This window comes from Ornithorhynchus anatinus, chromosome X5, assembly GCF_004115215.2.
Source record: "Ornithorhynchus anatinus isolate Pmale09 chromosome X5, mOrnAna1.pri.v4, whole genome shotgun sequence".
NCBI classification, from domain to species: Eukaryota; Metazoa; Chordata; class Mammalia; order Monotremata; family Ornithorhynchidae; genus Ornithorhynchus; species Ornithorhynchus anatinus.
Genome location: NC_041753.1, coordinates 45047578 through 45062891, shown reverse-complemented (window position 1 = coordinate 45062891; position 15314 = coordinate 45047578). Strand labels below are relative to the sequence as shown.

General features: G+C 43.9%; 1 protein-coding gene across 1 annotated transcript in view; it reads right to left on the bottom strand.

The window, feature by feature from the left end:
- The window catches only part of FREM1 (FRAS1 related extracellular matrix 1), a 157972-nt gene extending 143205 nt beyond the window's left edge, over positions 1-14767 (bottom strand). The window contains exon 1 of the mRNA XM_029055735.2: positions 14694-14767. The gene's annotated coding sequence lies outside the window, so the exon portion shown is untranslated. The remainder of the gene's footprint in view (positions 1-14693) is intronic.
- Between the last annotated feature and the right edge of the window lie 547 nt (positions 14768-15314).

Here is a 15314-nt window from a genome sequence, read left to right as displayed (position 1 = left end):
ACCTGGGTTCTACTCCTGGCTCTGCCACTGTGTGACCTTGGGCAAATCACTTAATTACAATGTAACAAGTAACAGAGTTGGTAGACATCTCCTTTGCCCAAAATGAGCTTTACAGGCTATGCAACAGTGGCATCCCCAAAGAAAAGGATACGTCTATGGGCCAGTGAGAGGAAGATGCGAGTATGATTCCCTTCATTGGCTACAAAGGTAAATTTGTTTAATCTAGAAAAAGGAAGAAGCTGCCTTTTTTATAGCCAACCAAATGAGAAGCAGCGTGACCTAGTGGAAAAATCACAGACCTGGGAATCAGAGAACCTGGGTTCTAATCCTAGCTCTGCCCCTTACCTGCTGTATGACCCTGGAAAGTCACTTAAATTCTCTGTGCCTCAGTTTCCTCATCTGTAAAATGAGGGTTCAATACCTGTTCTTCCTCCTATTTAGACTGTGAGCTCCAGGTGGGATAGGGACTGTATCCGGCCTGATTAACTTGTATCTACCCCAGAACTTAGAACGGTGCTTGACATACAGTAGGCGTTTAACAAATACCATAATGACAATGATGATTTTAAATATCTTACTTTGGCTAATTAGGATTCAGAAAAACTGAAAAAATAAGCCTTGCTTCCAAGTGGGCTGTTTATTTTATCAACTGGTTTTGAAATATATCAACTATATCATTTTGGCCTGAGGTTTTGCCCAAACTGATTCTTTTAAGCTGCTGATTTAGCAATGTTCCGACACTTTTATTTTTCTTCAGATTAATAACATGGCTACTTTTAACACAAAGCAGTCAACCAAAATGACCAGTAAAATGTAAAGGCTGTAAATTGTGATAACTGATTAAGCAGCTCTGGTCTTAATTATACATCTACATCTCTAATCTACATCTCTGCCCCGTCCTCACCCCCTCCCTTCAGGCTCGCATCTCCTCCTGCCTCCAGGATGTCTTCACCTGGATGTTGGCCCGCCACCTAAAACTCAAGATGAGCAAGGCTGAGCTCCTCATTTTCCCTCCCAAGCCCGGTCCTCTCCCAGACTTCCCTATCACCGTGGATGGCCCAACCATCCTTCCTGTCTCTCAGGCCCGCAATCTCGGTGTCATCCTTGACTTGTCTCTCTCGTTCACCCCACACATCCTATCCGTTACCAAGACCTGCCGGTTTCACCTTTACTATATCACCAAGATCCGCCCTTTCCTCTCCACCCAAACGGCTACCTTACTGCTACAGGCTCTTGTTATATCCCGGCTAGACTACTGTGTCAGCCTTCTCTCTGATCTCCCTCCTCTCTCGCCCCACTCCAGTCTATTCTTCACTCCGCTGCCCGGCTTATCTTCCTGCAGAAACGATCTGGGCATGTCACTCCCCTTCTTAAACACCTCCAGTGGTTGCGTATCAACCTCCGCTCCTATCAACCTCCGCTCCAAACAAAAACTCCTCACTCTAGGCTTCAAGGCTCTCCATCACCTCGCCCCTTCCTACCTCTCCTCCCTTCTCTCTTTCTACTGCCCACCCCGCACGCTCCGCTCCTCTGCCGCCCACCTCCTCACCGTCCCTCGGTCTTGCCTATCCCGCCGTCGACCCCTGGGCCACGTCCTCCCGCAGTCCTGGAATGCCCTCCCTCCTCACCTCCGCCAAACTAATTCTCTTCCCCTCTTCAAAACGCTACTTAAAACTCACCTCCTCCAAGATACCTTCCCAGACTGAGCTCCCCCCTCCCTCTACTCCCTCTACCGCCCCCCCTTCACCTCTCCGCAGCTTAACCCTCTTTTCCCCCCATTTCCCTCTGCTCCTCCCCCTCTCCCCTGCCCTCCCCTCAGCACTGTACTCGTCTGCTCAACTGTATATATTTTCATTACCCTATTTATTTTGTTAATGAAATGTACATCGCCTTGATTCTATTTAGTTGCCATTGTTTTTACGAGATGTTCTTCCCCTTGACTCTCTTTATTGCCATTGTTCTTGTCTGTCTGTCTCCCCCGATTAGACTGTAAGCCCGTCAAATGGCAGGGACTGTCTCTATCTGTTGCCGACTTGTTCATTCCAAGCGCTTAGTACAGTGCTCTGCACATAGTAAGCGCTCAATAAATACTATTGAATGAATGAATGAATTATACAAGGTCTAGAGCTTTGAACCAAGGTTGTTGTGTGAATAGTTAGGGTTATGTGAAAGGTTAGGGTTAGGGTCAGGGTCATATAGGAGAGTGGCCTTCTATACCTTTAATGCAATTCCTCGTTATTAATAGCTTGAAATGACCAAACGGGGTATCTTAAAGTCAGAAACATCTTTAAGCAGGAAAAGTATACATTTAGTTCTGAATATGTAAACACTTCAATGCACACTGATTATTCAATATATTTTTATGCCTTGGCTTAATGCAAGAATTTTTTATGATAGTCATATAATAATAAAATGGTGGTATTTGTTAAGAGCTTACCATGTGCCAAGCACTGTTCTAAGCACTGGGGTAGAGACAAGGTAATCAGGTTGTGCCACGTGGGGCTCACAGTCTTAATCCCCATTTCACAGATGAGGTAACTGAAGCACAAAGAAGTTAAGTGCCTTGCCCAAAGTCACACAGGTGATAAGTGGCAGAGCCAGGATTAGAACCCACAGTCTCTGACTGTGACTCCCAAGCCCATGCTCTTGCCACTAAGCCACGCTGCTTCTCTTAGGCATTTGAAGTTCTTCATAAATTTCAATTTTAAAAATATGCAACATTATTCCATTGTAAAAATGAGAACTGTGTAGTCAGATTAAGGAGAAAATGGACTCAGTGACTTGATCTTCCTTGGACGAGGTGAAGGACTTTACTTGTGGGAAATTCTTCCTGGATAGAATCTTCAAGGGTAAATTAAATCCTTCAAGCAATGTCCAGGTAGAGGCCTTGGAGATAGGGTGAACTTTGGGGATCCAGGGACCACTAAATTTGCCCCAGAATTCAGCTCATCTATCTGATAGAGAGATAGCATTTAGGGTATTTTTATGTCCCAGCTCTGCATCTACACCCTGGTGTTACCTTTGAGTCCCTCAGGGTACTTCCCAGAGTCCACACATCTTGACAACAGGCACAAGGAGGAATACAAAGTCCCTACATGACAACTCTGACCAATCAGTGAGTGGTGATCTGCATGTTCACATATGGCAAGGTATTTCACGTAGTGGCAAATGAGTCATAGAAGTTAGTAGTAGTAGTAAAATATATCAAGTATTTACTGTGATCAGAGCACTGTACTAAGTGTTGGGAGAAAGAATACAAGGGTTGGTGCACTGCCCTGGGAAAATCCCCAGGAGGAACCTGGGGGTTTAAATATAAATTTAGAAACAAACAGCAAAAAACTGTGGATTCCTCCATCTCTCTGTCCTGCTGAGATCACCTACTTTCTTTACAACATAATGAAATGCTTCCTTCTCTGAGTGACTATCAGTCTCACGTTCCAACTCTTCCCCAGCCATGCTCCTGAGACAAAGCTGTCCACCGAGTAGATCCCTGAGCCAATTGGAGAAGGCTTCAATGGGACACAACTGTAAGGCCAAAAGCTATGTCTGCAAGACATTAGCCCACTCTCAAACTAAACGAGAAGCAGCATGGCCTAGTGGAAAGAGCACAGGCCAGGGAGTCAGAGGATCTGGGTTTTAATCCTGACTCTGGCAGGTGCCTGCTATTACCCTGGACAAGTCACTTCATTGCTCTAGGCCTTAGTTTCCTTATCTGTAAAATGGATATTAAATGCCTGTTCGCCATCCTACTTAGACTGTGAACCCCGTGTGGAACAGGAACTGTGTCCAACTTGATTAAGTTGGATCTAACCCAGTTCTTAGAACAGTGTTTGACACATAGTAAGTAATTACTAGATGTCATAATAATCATCAAGGCAAAATTAACTTGAGTGAAAAGGAAATGAATTGTGTGAAGTCAGGGACTGTGTTTCTTACTGCTGTTCTGCTATACCAAGCAGTCTTGCTCTTGTTCTAATGCAGTGGTAAAAATAAAAGAATTTTCTTCCCGGAATGCTGCAGCTGTCTCAGCTAATGATGACAGAAGCAAGGGGGTATTTGTGAGGGATGGGGGGAAGTTGGTGACAAGCGGACATTGCACAGGTGGAAGGGGCGAGAAGTGGGCAGGTTTCAGCCCACTTCCAGGGGAAGGACCTGGTTCACCCCCACGGATTCCTGGACTGGGTTAAGGGTGGCATCCTGCCAGAAGAAGGTGAGGTAAGGAGACCATACCTTGGCTCCACTGCCAACACCTGGCCACTTCTGAATCCAAGGGCCTTGGGACAGCATAAATGGGAGAGGCAGGACTGTGGCCACTGTCAACCAAGAGATGACAGGGGATGGGGGAGGGTCATGTGCCGGAGCCCCTCCCAACCTGGGTTAACCATGGGTAGGGGCGCTGCCCTCCCACCAGTCAAAAGGGACGTCATTCTTGTCGCCACCATTACAACAAAAACAGTTTCATACCAGAATGGTCATTCCAACACTTTTTCTTTCACCAGAACTGAGTTCTGGCACATTCTGGCTTACGTTCAGCATGGTTCCAGTGCAAACCAAGATCTCTTCATTCCCGGAGCAGTGTTCTAGCGATAAGAGCACTGCTCAGGGAATGAAGAGACCTTCGTTCCAATCCCCATTCTGTCTGTAGCACACGTGAGTGAAGACCACAGATGCATTTCCCAATGTGCTACATCCCTGCCAGCTACTCACTCGGTGCACTCTGTGCCCCAGTAGGAACATGACTGGCGGGGATGAGAGAGTGTGAGGGATGATGTGCAGACCACTAGCACTAACACTATTACATGTATTAGAGTGTAAACTCCTTGTGGCAGGGAGCGTTTCGCTTCTTTATTCTGTTCTTCCCAAGAACCTAGTATAGGATACCGCATCAAACGGGCACTTACTAAGTACTGCTGCGGCAACCAATAATCCTACTAGCATTATTGCTCTGTGTAGGTGTTCGGTCTCAGGACTGAGGCTCATCTGTCCATTCTGATAGAAGACTCATTCATTCATTCATTCAATAGTATTTATTGAGCGCTTACTATGTGCAGAGCACTGTACTAAGCGCTTGGGATGAACAAGTCGGCAACAGATAGAGACAGTCCCTGCCGTTTGACGGGCTTACAGTCTAATCGGGGGAGACGGACAGACAAGAACAATGGCACTAAACAGCGTCAAGGGGAAGAACATCTCGTAAAAACAATGGCAACTAAATAGAATCAAGGCGATGTACAATTCATTAACAAAATAAATAGGGTAACGAAAATATATACAGTTGAGCGGACGGGTACAGTGCTGTGGGGATGGGAAGGGAGAGGTGGAGGAGCAGAGGGAAAAGGGGAAAATGAGGCTTTAGCTGCGGAGAGGTAAAGGGGGGATGGCAGAGGGAGTAGAGGGGGAAGAGGAGCTCAGTCTGGGAAGGCCTCTTGGAGGAGGTGATTTTTAAGTAAGGTTTTGAAGAGGGAAAGAGAATCAGTTTGGCGGAGGTGAGGAGGGAGGGCGTTCCAGGACCGCGGGAGGACGTGACCCAGGGGTCGACGGCGGGATAGGCGAGACCGAGGGACGGCGAGGAGGTGGGCGGCAGAGGAGCGGAGTGTGCGGGGTGGGCGGTAGAAAGAGAGAAGGGAGGAGAGGTAGGAAGGGGCAAGGTGATGGAGAGCCTTGAAGCCTAGAGTGAGGAGTTTTTGTTTGGAGCGGAAGTCGATAGGCAACCACTGGAGTTGTTTAAGAAGGGGAGTGACATGCCCAGATCGTTTCTGCAGGAAGATGAGCCGGGCAGCGGAGTGAAGAATAGACCGGAGCGGGGAGAGAGAGGAGGAAGGGAGGTCAGAGAGAAGGCTGACACAGTAGTCTAGCCGGGATATAACGAGAGCCCGTAATAGTAAGGTAGCCGTTTGGGTGGAGAGGAAAGGGCGGATCTTGGCGATATTGTAGAGGTGAAACCGGCAGGTCTTGGTAACGGATAGGATGTGTGGGGTGAACGAGAGGGATGACTCCATCATCACTTTCCCAAACTCTGGTTTACATTCAGTAGATCCTCAATTAATAGCATTACCTGAAAAGGCAGCAAGGTCCATTGTCTAATAATAATAATAATAATAACAACAATAATAATGACAATACTTGTTAAGTACTTACTCTGTGCCAAGCACTCTACTAAGCACTGAGGTAGATATAAGATAATCAGATTAGACACAGTCCCTGTCCCACAAGGGGCTCACAGTCTAAGTTGGAGAGAGAACAGGGATTGAATCTCTATTTTACAGATGAGGAACCTGAGTCTCAGAGAGGTGACTTGCCCAAGGCCATGCAGGAGACAAATGGTGGAGCCGGGATTAGAACCCAGGTCCACTGACTCCCTGGCCCCTGCTCTTTCCATTAGGTCATGCTATTCGTATAATGACACTTCTGGGATTGGATGCTTTTTTTTTTTTCATGAGCATGGGTTTCATCTCATGCAGACGAGGTCAGTCAGTTAGCCAACAATATTTACTGCGCTACCACCCTTGACCGGGAGCATGGTGCTAGGAGTGCTACAAAGGAAGTAGTAGATAGGATTCTTGTCCCAAATGGAGCTTACAATCTAATGGGCAGACAAATGAAAATGTCCAACTTCAAAAACGGTGCACAAAATGGAAATACAAGGTGCAAAGAAACAAAGGTATGAAAATACAATCCAAAAATGCACATTAAGCTTAGGTATCAATGCAATTGCTAAGGGGCCAGTATGACTTTCTGCGGGGCCACATCTGGATCCTACAATTATTGCAGATCATCTAAAATTGAAAATGCACTGAAGCGTGCTCCTGAATCTTACTGCACACCTGTCTTTCCAGGCTGTTGCTGGCCTAAAATACACAGGAGCAGAATGGCTGTTTCCAACAAAAATGCAATGAAATTCTTCAACACTTCCTGTGAATGCAGGTGCTGGCAATGGGGGCTTTCCCCTCTGACCCTTTCAAACTTGCTATTTTACCTGGACTAGGTGGGAATGTGAATGAATGAGTCACTATGAAAAGAATTGTTAGTTACCCTGTTCCTTCCAATATTGAAAGGAAATCATAATAGAAGGAATTTTAAATGAAAATCCACTAGCTTATTTGGCTGTCTTTTTTCCTCATTAGATGGGGCGGGGGTCGGCAGGCGGAGCGGTTTATTTCCCTGGGCCCAGTTCACTCCGAACATGGTAGCCAAACATATTTTGAGATTAAACTCAGTGGCTAATTCTCCAATGGGCCGTATACTAGAACAGCAAATTTGGGATGGGGGAGAGTAGCAATTTTTCAGAAAAAAAAGCAAAAAATGAAAATTGGTTATGTGATGAATACACAGTACCATCACATATTTTTTCAATTACAGTTTGCACATTCCCAACACAAGAGCCCGACCTTGGGAGTCAGAGGTCGTGGGTTCTAATCCCAGCTCCGCCGCTTGTCAGCTGTGTGGCCTTGGCTGAGTCGCTTAACTTCTCTGTGTCTCACTTACCTTGTCTGTAACTGGGGATGAAGACTGTGAGCCCTACGTGGGACAACCTGATTACCTTGTATCTACCTTGTATCTACCCCAGTGCTTAGAACAGTGCTTGGCACTTAGTAAGCGCTTAGCAAATACCAACATTATTATTATTATTAATTCAGTAACCAATGTGGTTGGGTTCTTTATTTGACCATGGCAGTCCAGAAGTGAGTGGTGTAGAAGAAGAGAATACTTTTCTTTCTTTGGAGTGTCTATGAACAGCAAAATGACAAATCTTTCCCTACCACTTCTAGGGGGCCTAATTAATCCCTGCCCTTTTTGTTTTGCATTGATTTTGATCCCAAGGTTTGCAGATGACAAACACATTTTGCAACAATTTCAAATTATACCTAAATATTTGTTAAAGGAAATTTTTCTTTCTAAGTTGACTAGATGAGATTTATTTCAAGTGTAGTAGAAACCATCATGGTCAAGCAAACATACACAGACACTCATGACAGATTCTGCCCTATAGGCTAGGGGATGGGAAGAGAAATTGATGGGAATTTTCTGTGTATCTGTATCTGTATCTGTATCTGTATCAGATATCTGTATCTGGTTATTATCAAGGATCAAGGAAGATTTTTATGGTAACGGTTTCCAGAAGAGATATAAAGAATCTCCATTTTTCAACGTGACATTCTTTTTAACCTCATATTAGCAGCACTTTTACAACTTATTACCCTGTTTTATAATGTGACTCGAGAGATGGAGAAGCATTCTAGCATCATAGCACTATAGCACTTTGAAGTAGTCCTCATTCTTGTTAGGAGGTTTTAAGGAAGGAATATAATTATTTTCATTTATCTTCAAGGGCAAAAGTGGCTAGAAAGATAAATTTTTGAAAGGCAACATTTAGGTCTTATCACACATGTCTAAGTTAGAGAAGCACCATGGCCTAGAGGATAGAACATGGACCTCTGTGTCGGAAGGACCTGGTTTCTAATACACTCTCACTCCCAGGCCCACTCTCTTTCCACTAGGTCAAGCTGCTTTCTCCCAAGTGCTTAGTGTAGTCCTCTGAACACAGTCCGTAAGTGTGCAATAAAAAAACATTGATTGATTGATTCAGGGCTCCGGTGTGAGCAGATGCCCAAAATTAATCAACAAACTCTTAGTTTGGTCAGTACATGGTTACTATAGCAATCAACTCTCTCTCCAGATAAGTTCACCAGAAATAAAGCTTGCCACAGTTTGTTCAGGATCCATAGTTTTGAACTTCAGGCATAATTTTTCAAGTCCTTGTCCTCTTATGGCTTACCAGAGCCAAACTTTTTTTGGTTTTGTTTTTTGTTTTCATTTTTGTTTTATTAATGGCACTTGTTCAGTGCTTACTATGTGCCAGGCACTGTACTATGTTTTGGGGTAGAAAAGATAATCAAGTCAGACACAATCCCTGTCCCCTTTGGGGCTCACAGTTTAAGTTGGGGGAAACTGAGGCACAGAGAAGCTAAACAAATTGCCCAAGGATACCCAGCAGACAAGTGGCAGAGCCAGGATAGGAACCCAGGTCCTATGACTCCGAGCCCTTTTTCTTTCCAGTAGACCATGCTGCTTCCCAGAGTTTGCTACAGGACAGCCATGAGAGCCACTCCCATGTTCTGTCACTCACCTGAGTGAACGAAAAAGAAAAGGTCCATTCGCTACAGAAGAAAATCATGTGCTCATGTCTTGAACTGACCCCAGTGGACCTCCTATTCTTTTAAAGTGAGGGAAGATGTGGGGATTTTCAGAGAAGTGTCCTCTCTATTTCTGGCTACCCAGAACCAGCCTTCTTCTGTGTACTGGGGTTGTGAGGAATTTCCTACTTCTGGATCGGGTTTTCGTAGATGGAACAAATGGAAGAAAGAAACTATAAATACCGTAAGCACGTCCTTGTCTCACTTGACCTAAATCTTTCTCATATCTGTTATTGCCAGCTGGCAGCAGAAAGCTGACAACGACTTGGATTTGGAGATTTTACCAGAACAGGTCACAGATTATCTTGAAATAAGCAGCTAAATTAAGCTAATAGCCTTAGCTGAACTGAGTATTAATGATCTTTAAAACTTGAGAAGGAAATAGAAAAAAAATATTTGGACCCTTCCCTGAAAACCAGCTGCTCCTTAAGTCACAACAACTTTCAACAGTCTGCTAGTACAATCTGCACCACAAAGGTAATAAGGCCTGCTGCCAGCTGCTAGAGGTTGGGGAATTTGGGGTTCAAATGAAAAAGTAACAACAGAGGGGAAGTAAGAAATAAATACTTCAAAGGCGACATTTCAGTTGACTAACCAAGACACCCCTTGAAAATGCCGATATATTCTGTAGCACCTCAGACCTGCCTGGAATCAGTGGCAGCAAGTTGACTGAAAGAAACAAACTTACAATCCTGAATGATTTCTTGAATTTTCCAAAATGACTTTGGGCTATCCATCTTGACGTCATGAGTTTTCAGCATGGGATGGAGACAACTCCATTACAAATCTCTACCAGAAGCACCCACTTGTAACTAGTAACTTCAAGAGGATGAACCTATTGATGGCATCAAACATCTCTGTAAAATTATATAGGACAGGGACTGTCTCTACCTGTTACCAATTTGTACATTCCAAGTGCTTAGTACAGTGCTCGGCACATAGTAAGCGCTCAATAAATACTACTGAATGAATGAATGAATTCTCAGTGCTTCTCTTGTAGCTACGCCATGAAGATCATGAATGTTTTTCTGCCCTCGTATCTCAAAACCACAGGCAATTCCAGAAGTGGTGATTGATAGTAGAGGTGTCAGAGAAGACAGACAATAGGTCAGATTCACATGGTCATGGCTACCTTAGAATCAGGCCATTTGACAGTGCTGACAAAAACTGACAGATTCATTCATTCATTCAATAGTATTTATTGAGCGATTACTATGTGCAGAGCACTGTACTAAGCGCTTGGGATGAACAAGTCGACAACAGATAGAGACAGTCCCTGCCGTTTGACGGGCTTACAGTCTAATCGGGGGAGACAGACAGACAAGAACAATGGCAATAAATAGAATCAAGCCCTTCAATAGACAGAGCCCTTCATGGTTTAAGTTCAGACAACTTCTGCAATCTATTCTCTCTCTCTTTCCCTCACTCCATACAAAAGTTTCTAACAGCAGAGGTCAGCTCCTCCTACCAGTTTCCAGATTGTATTTGCAGGGGCCTGGATGAAAAATAGTATACACTGAAGGGTTTCGTACTTATAGATAGTGCTTTTTCTGCCACAAGTTCATGAACTATGAACTCTGCATCTAAGCCTGGCTGTGAGAGCTAGGGTTTAGTACTAAGTAGTAGTAAGGGCTTAGTACAGAAAGTGCTCAATAAATACCACTGATTGATTAATTGACAGGAGATAAGCTTACACCCTAGACTATAAGGTTCTTGTGGACAGGAAATGTGTGTATCAGTCTGTTGTATGGTACTCTCCCAAGAGCTCAGCACAGTGCCCTGCACACAGTATAAGTGCTCAATAAATATCACTGATTGATGGATTGACTCTGGTCCCAATCTGACTAAGAGAGGCAGAGGAATGTCATTATTGTTCCTTGGCTCATTGGTTCACTTTTGGCTTGGGAGAGAGAACTGGGGAGAAACTCTGAATAACTGATTTAGGGTGCCCAGGAAGGGAGGTGTTTAACTCTTCTATCTGCTTACCCTTTCCTAGGTATTTGCCCCCTTTATCAACATTTATTGAGTGCCCTCTATGTAATTTTCACCTCTCACTGACATGTACTAGAACTTCTGTTTCTGTATAGATGAACAAACTGTATATGCTATATACTTGCTTTATACCTTTTATATGTCTACACACTGATCTATGATGAATGCAGTCTTGAAATAGTGTATGAAAGTCTCAGTGCCAGGCAGCAAACAGGTAAGTGGATCACTGACAATTACATGGGCCTCCACTTCCACTCCACTCCACTCTGTGTGCTCCGAAATCCTTGTTGAGGTAGTTAGAGGGGAAAGGTCCCATTCTTCTCTTGCATACACAGATACAACTTGCATCTCCTCACCACTCTATCCACCCTGTTCTTATGGTTAAAATAACTGCTTTCTTTTCCCTTCGGAGAAAGGTGGTCATTCCCCATCCCTTTCATTATCCTCCCTATCCCAATTGCTTAAGAATGGACTGGAATTCTTGTGGGGCTTGGCCTAGTTGAATAAGCCCTGGTAAATGCACAGGTTGTTTTAAAGAACAGTTCTGTACCAATACGAAGTGAAACTTCCTCACTTGAAAAAAACCTTAGTCCCTTCAGTTTATTTTTAAGATTAATCATTCCCACAGAGAAACTCCAGAAATTGTACATGAGAAAGAAATCCATCTTCACATTAAAGTCCAGCCAAAGATACTTTTTGTTATTGTAATAGCAGAACCACTTGGGACTTCTGTAGCTTCTGGACACCCCTGGCCTATGGTCAGAAGACATCATTATTCAATCATTTGTTCTATTATTCTTTGTAAAATATTCTTAAAAAGTGGTTTTAAAAAGCAGTATGGCCTAGTGGATAGAGCACGGATTTGGGAGTCAGAAGGACTAGGGTTCTAATCCCAGCTCTGCCACCTTGTCTGCTGTGTGACCCTGGGCATGTCACTTAACTTCTCTGTGACTCAGTTATCTCATCTGTAAAATGGGGATTAAGACTGTGAGCCCCTGTGAGACAGGGACTGTGTCCAACCTGATTATCTTGTATCTACGCTAGCACTTAGAACAGTGCCTGGCACATAGTAAACCGCTTAACAAAGACCCAAAAAAAGAGAATGTGCTGGTAATTATAATATACTCATTGGCCCCTCCCATCTCTTCACCTCACCCTCACACTCAGTCTCCCAAACAACATAGTGATCTTCACAATTCAGTTTTCTCTCTCTTTTCCTGTTCTTGAACAATTGAACAATGTGCTGCCCAAGTTGTAGAATTCAAAGGCAGTTTTTAACTAAGGGTCACTGACAGAGATCTTTGGCTATGCATAGGACTTCATATGTGCAGGCTGATAAAAAGACCTTGGTCTTTTTCAGACTAATGGTCAGTCTGTAGTGCTTTGCTGATTCTGAGAAGTTGTTCATAATCATCTGCGTAATCTTCTTGTGTTTGTGCTTCCAGAGCACAGTCATCAGACTATAGGAGCTTCTGCATGAGTGATTCAAGAAATTCTGATGATGCTTCCCAATCATTGATGATTGGGATGACATTCTGTAACTGCCTTCCAGATTCCTTGTTGTGCCCTCAATGTGGCTGCCTGGAATAGGTTGAAAAGACTGGGAAAGGATCAGTAGTAGTAGAACTTGTATTTATTAAGGACTTACTGTGTGCAGAGCACTGTACTGGGAGAGAATACTCAGGTGAGAATTAGACATGGTCCCTGTCCCTTGGGAGGAATAATAATCACAGTAACATTTGTTAAGTGCTTACTATGTGTCAAGCACTATTCTAAGCACTGGGGTAGACACAGGCTAATCAGGTCCAACTGAGGCCCTGCCCTACATGAGCCTCACAGTCGAAGTAAGAGGAAGAACAGGTTTTGAACCCCCATTTTACAGCTAAAGAAACTGAAGCACAGAGAAGTTAAGTAACTTGCCCAGGGTCACACAGCAGGCACCTGGCAGAGCTGGGATTAGAATGCTGGGATTAGAACCCAGGTCCTCTGACTCCCAGGCTGGTGCTTTTTCCACTAGGCCACGCTGCTCTCAAAGTATAAGTGAGGAGAAGGGATTGGAGATAGACACATCAGGAATGACAAAACATTAAAACATAATAGAGACAAACACACAAAATAAAACCCAAATCAGAAGGGTGCTGTGGGTAAAGGAGCAGAATTTCAGGCTCCTCGGGGCTCAGGGTTCAGGGCACACCCACAGCCATCAGTCTTTCTGAGGGGTTCAGTCTTTCTGTGGAGGTTTCTCTTGCTGTGGCTGCACACAGCAGTAGCTTTTATCCCCAGCCTGGCAGGCAACAGAGCATGCCAAGAGCAGGGATCCTCAGTGTTGGGAGGGAAGGCAGAAGTTACCATGGATGCTTTTAATAATGTTGGTATTTGTTAAGCGCTTACTATGTGCAGAGCACTGTTCTAAGCGCTGGGGTAGACACAGGGGAATCAGGTTGTCCCACGTGGGGCTCACAGTCTTAATCCCCATTTTACAGATGAGGGAACTGAGGCACAGAGAAGTTAAGTGACTTGCCCACAGTCACACAGCCGACAAGTGGCAGAGCTGGGATTCGAACTCATGAACCCTGACTCCAAAGCCCGTGCTCTTTCCACTGCGCCACGATGCTTTTGTTGGTGACAATTTCAAGATTTGAAAGCAAAGAGATGTTTTGTCTTTTATTCCAGCACAGGTTCTTCCTCAACATATGGAAGTGAGAATAAATGCCCCAGAATTTAAAAAATTCCCACATTATTGCTGAATTCAAGAAGAAAGGGGAGCAAATAGACTGTGGAAGCTATTGTGGGTTCTCCCTCCTCTCCATTACTGGCAAGATTCTAATCAGAATTCTTTAGGACTGACTACTGAAGAACATCACTGACCAGGGACTTTCAGAATTGCAATGTGGCTTTGGATCACAGCAAGGCCCCTGACTATGATCTTTGTAGTTTGTCAGATACAGGAGAAATAAAGGGGGTAGCAAGACTTTTACGTGAAATTAATAAACCTTACAAATACACAGGATACTCAGTAGACCTGGACTCTGGAAACTACTAAAAAAGGTTGTCCGACCTGAGAATTTATTAAGATCTAAGATGACTCTACTACTCCTCAACATTCAACGTAAGAAGATGAATGCAGTGAACTGAATTGATATAAAGCTAGTACTCTCCAACATACTGTGAGGAGGGGTTGGGGAAGGAAGCAATTTACATCTACAGGCACTGTATATTGTACTTCAGAGGGTGTCTAGGAAAATATCAGTGTGCCCAGTGCCAAGGCTTTCTAATAATGTTCAAAGCTTGAAACAAAACAAGGCAAAAGAATCACCAGTGGAATTTACAGAACTATTCAGTCCTCAAGCCAATGACTTTATTAACTCTGTCTGATCTAGACAGCAACAAAAACCCTATTAATAGTCTAGCCAAAGACTGTAGTTTGATCCCTTTAAATCATAGACTCAAGTCATGTATGTAATTACACAGAAGGGAATTACACAGACACTATCAAAGACCTCTTACCTGTGATGATGGATGTGATCTTGGCTCCCAACCCTATTTATGACATACCACATTTCACTGCTTGTAGACCCTGCTGCTCAGCTAATTGCTCTCAACCTTTGGAGGAGGAAGAAAAATCAGTCAGTTTCTTTTGTTCTTTTGTAATTGCAATTAAAAGCTATATCTACACACTCCTGAGAGAGATCTGGCTTTTCCCTCTAGGGCGTTCCTCCGGTTGGTTGTCTATGTAATTCCTGTATTACTCAGTACTTCTAGCATCTAATGGAGACAGGTTAGAGCTGCAACTGGCTTTAGTCAGACTTGGAATAGGCACCTCAGTATATGAAGAACTGTCTCCGGGGTCTTACCAATTTATCCCACTCCCCAGCCTATGACTACCATTTGATTTCTATGGAATATCAGACATTTCAAAATTCAGTGAGTCCTAGAGGTCAGACAGGTATACTCAGAGGAGTCAAGAAACTAGAATTCATAATTTCATGTCTCCTCAGCTGATTTGTCCCTACCTGCACAGTGAGGTTTATTACATTTACTATGCCCATCTCCCTCCCTGGGGCATCATGAATATAGTGACAAAAATAGTTGCGAAGCTGAATAAAGAAACAGCTTCCAATTCATCCC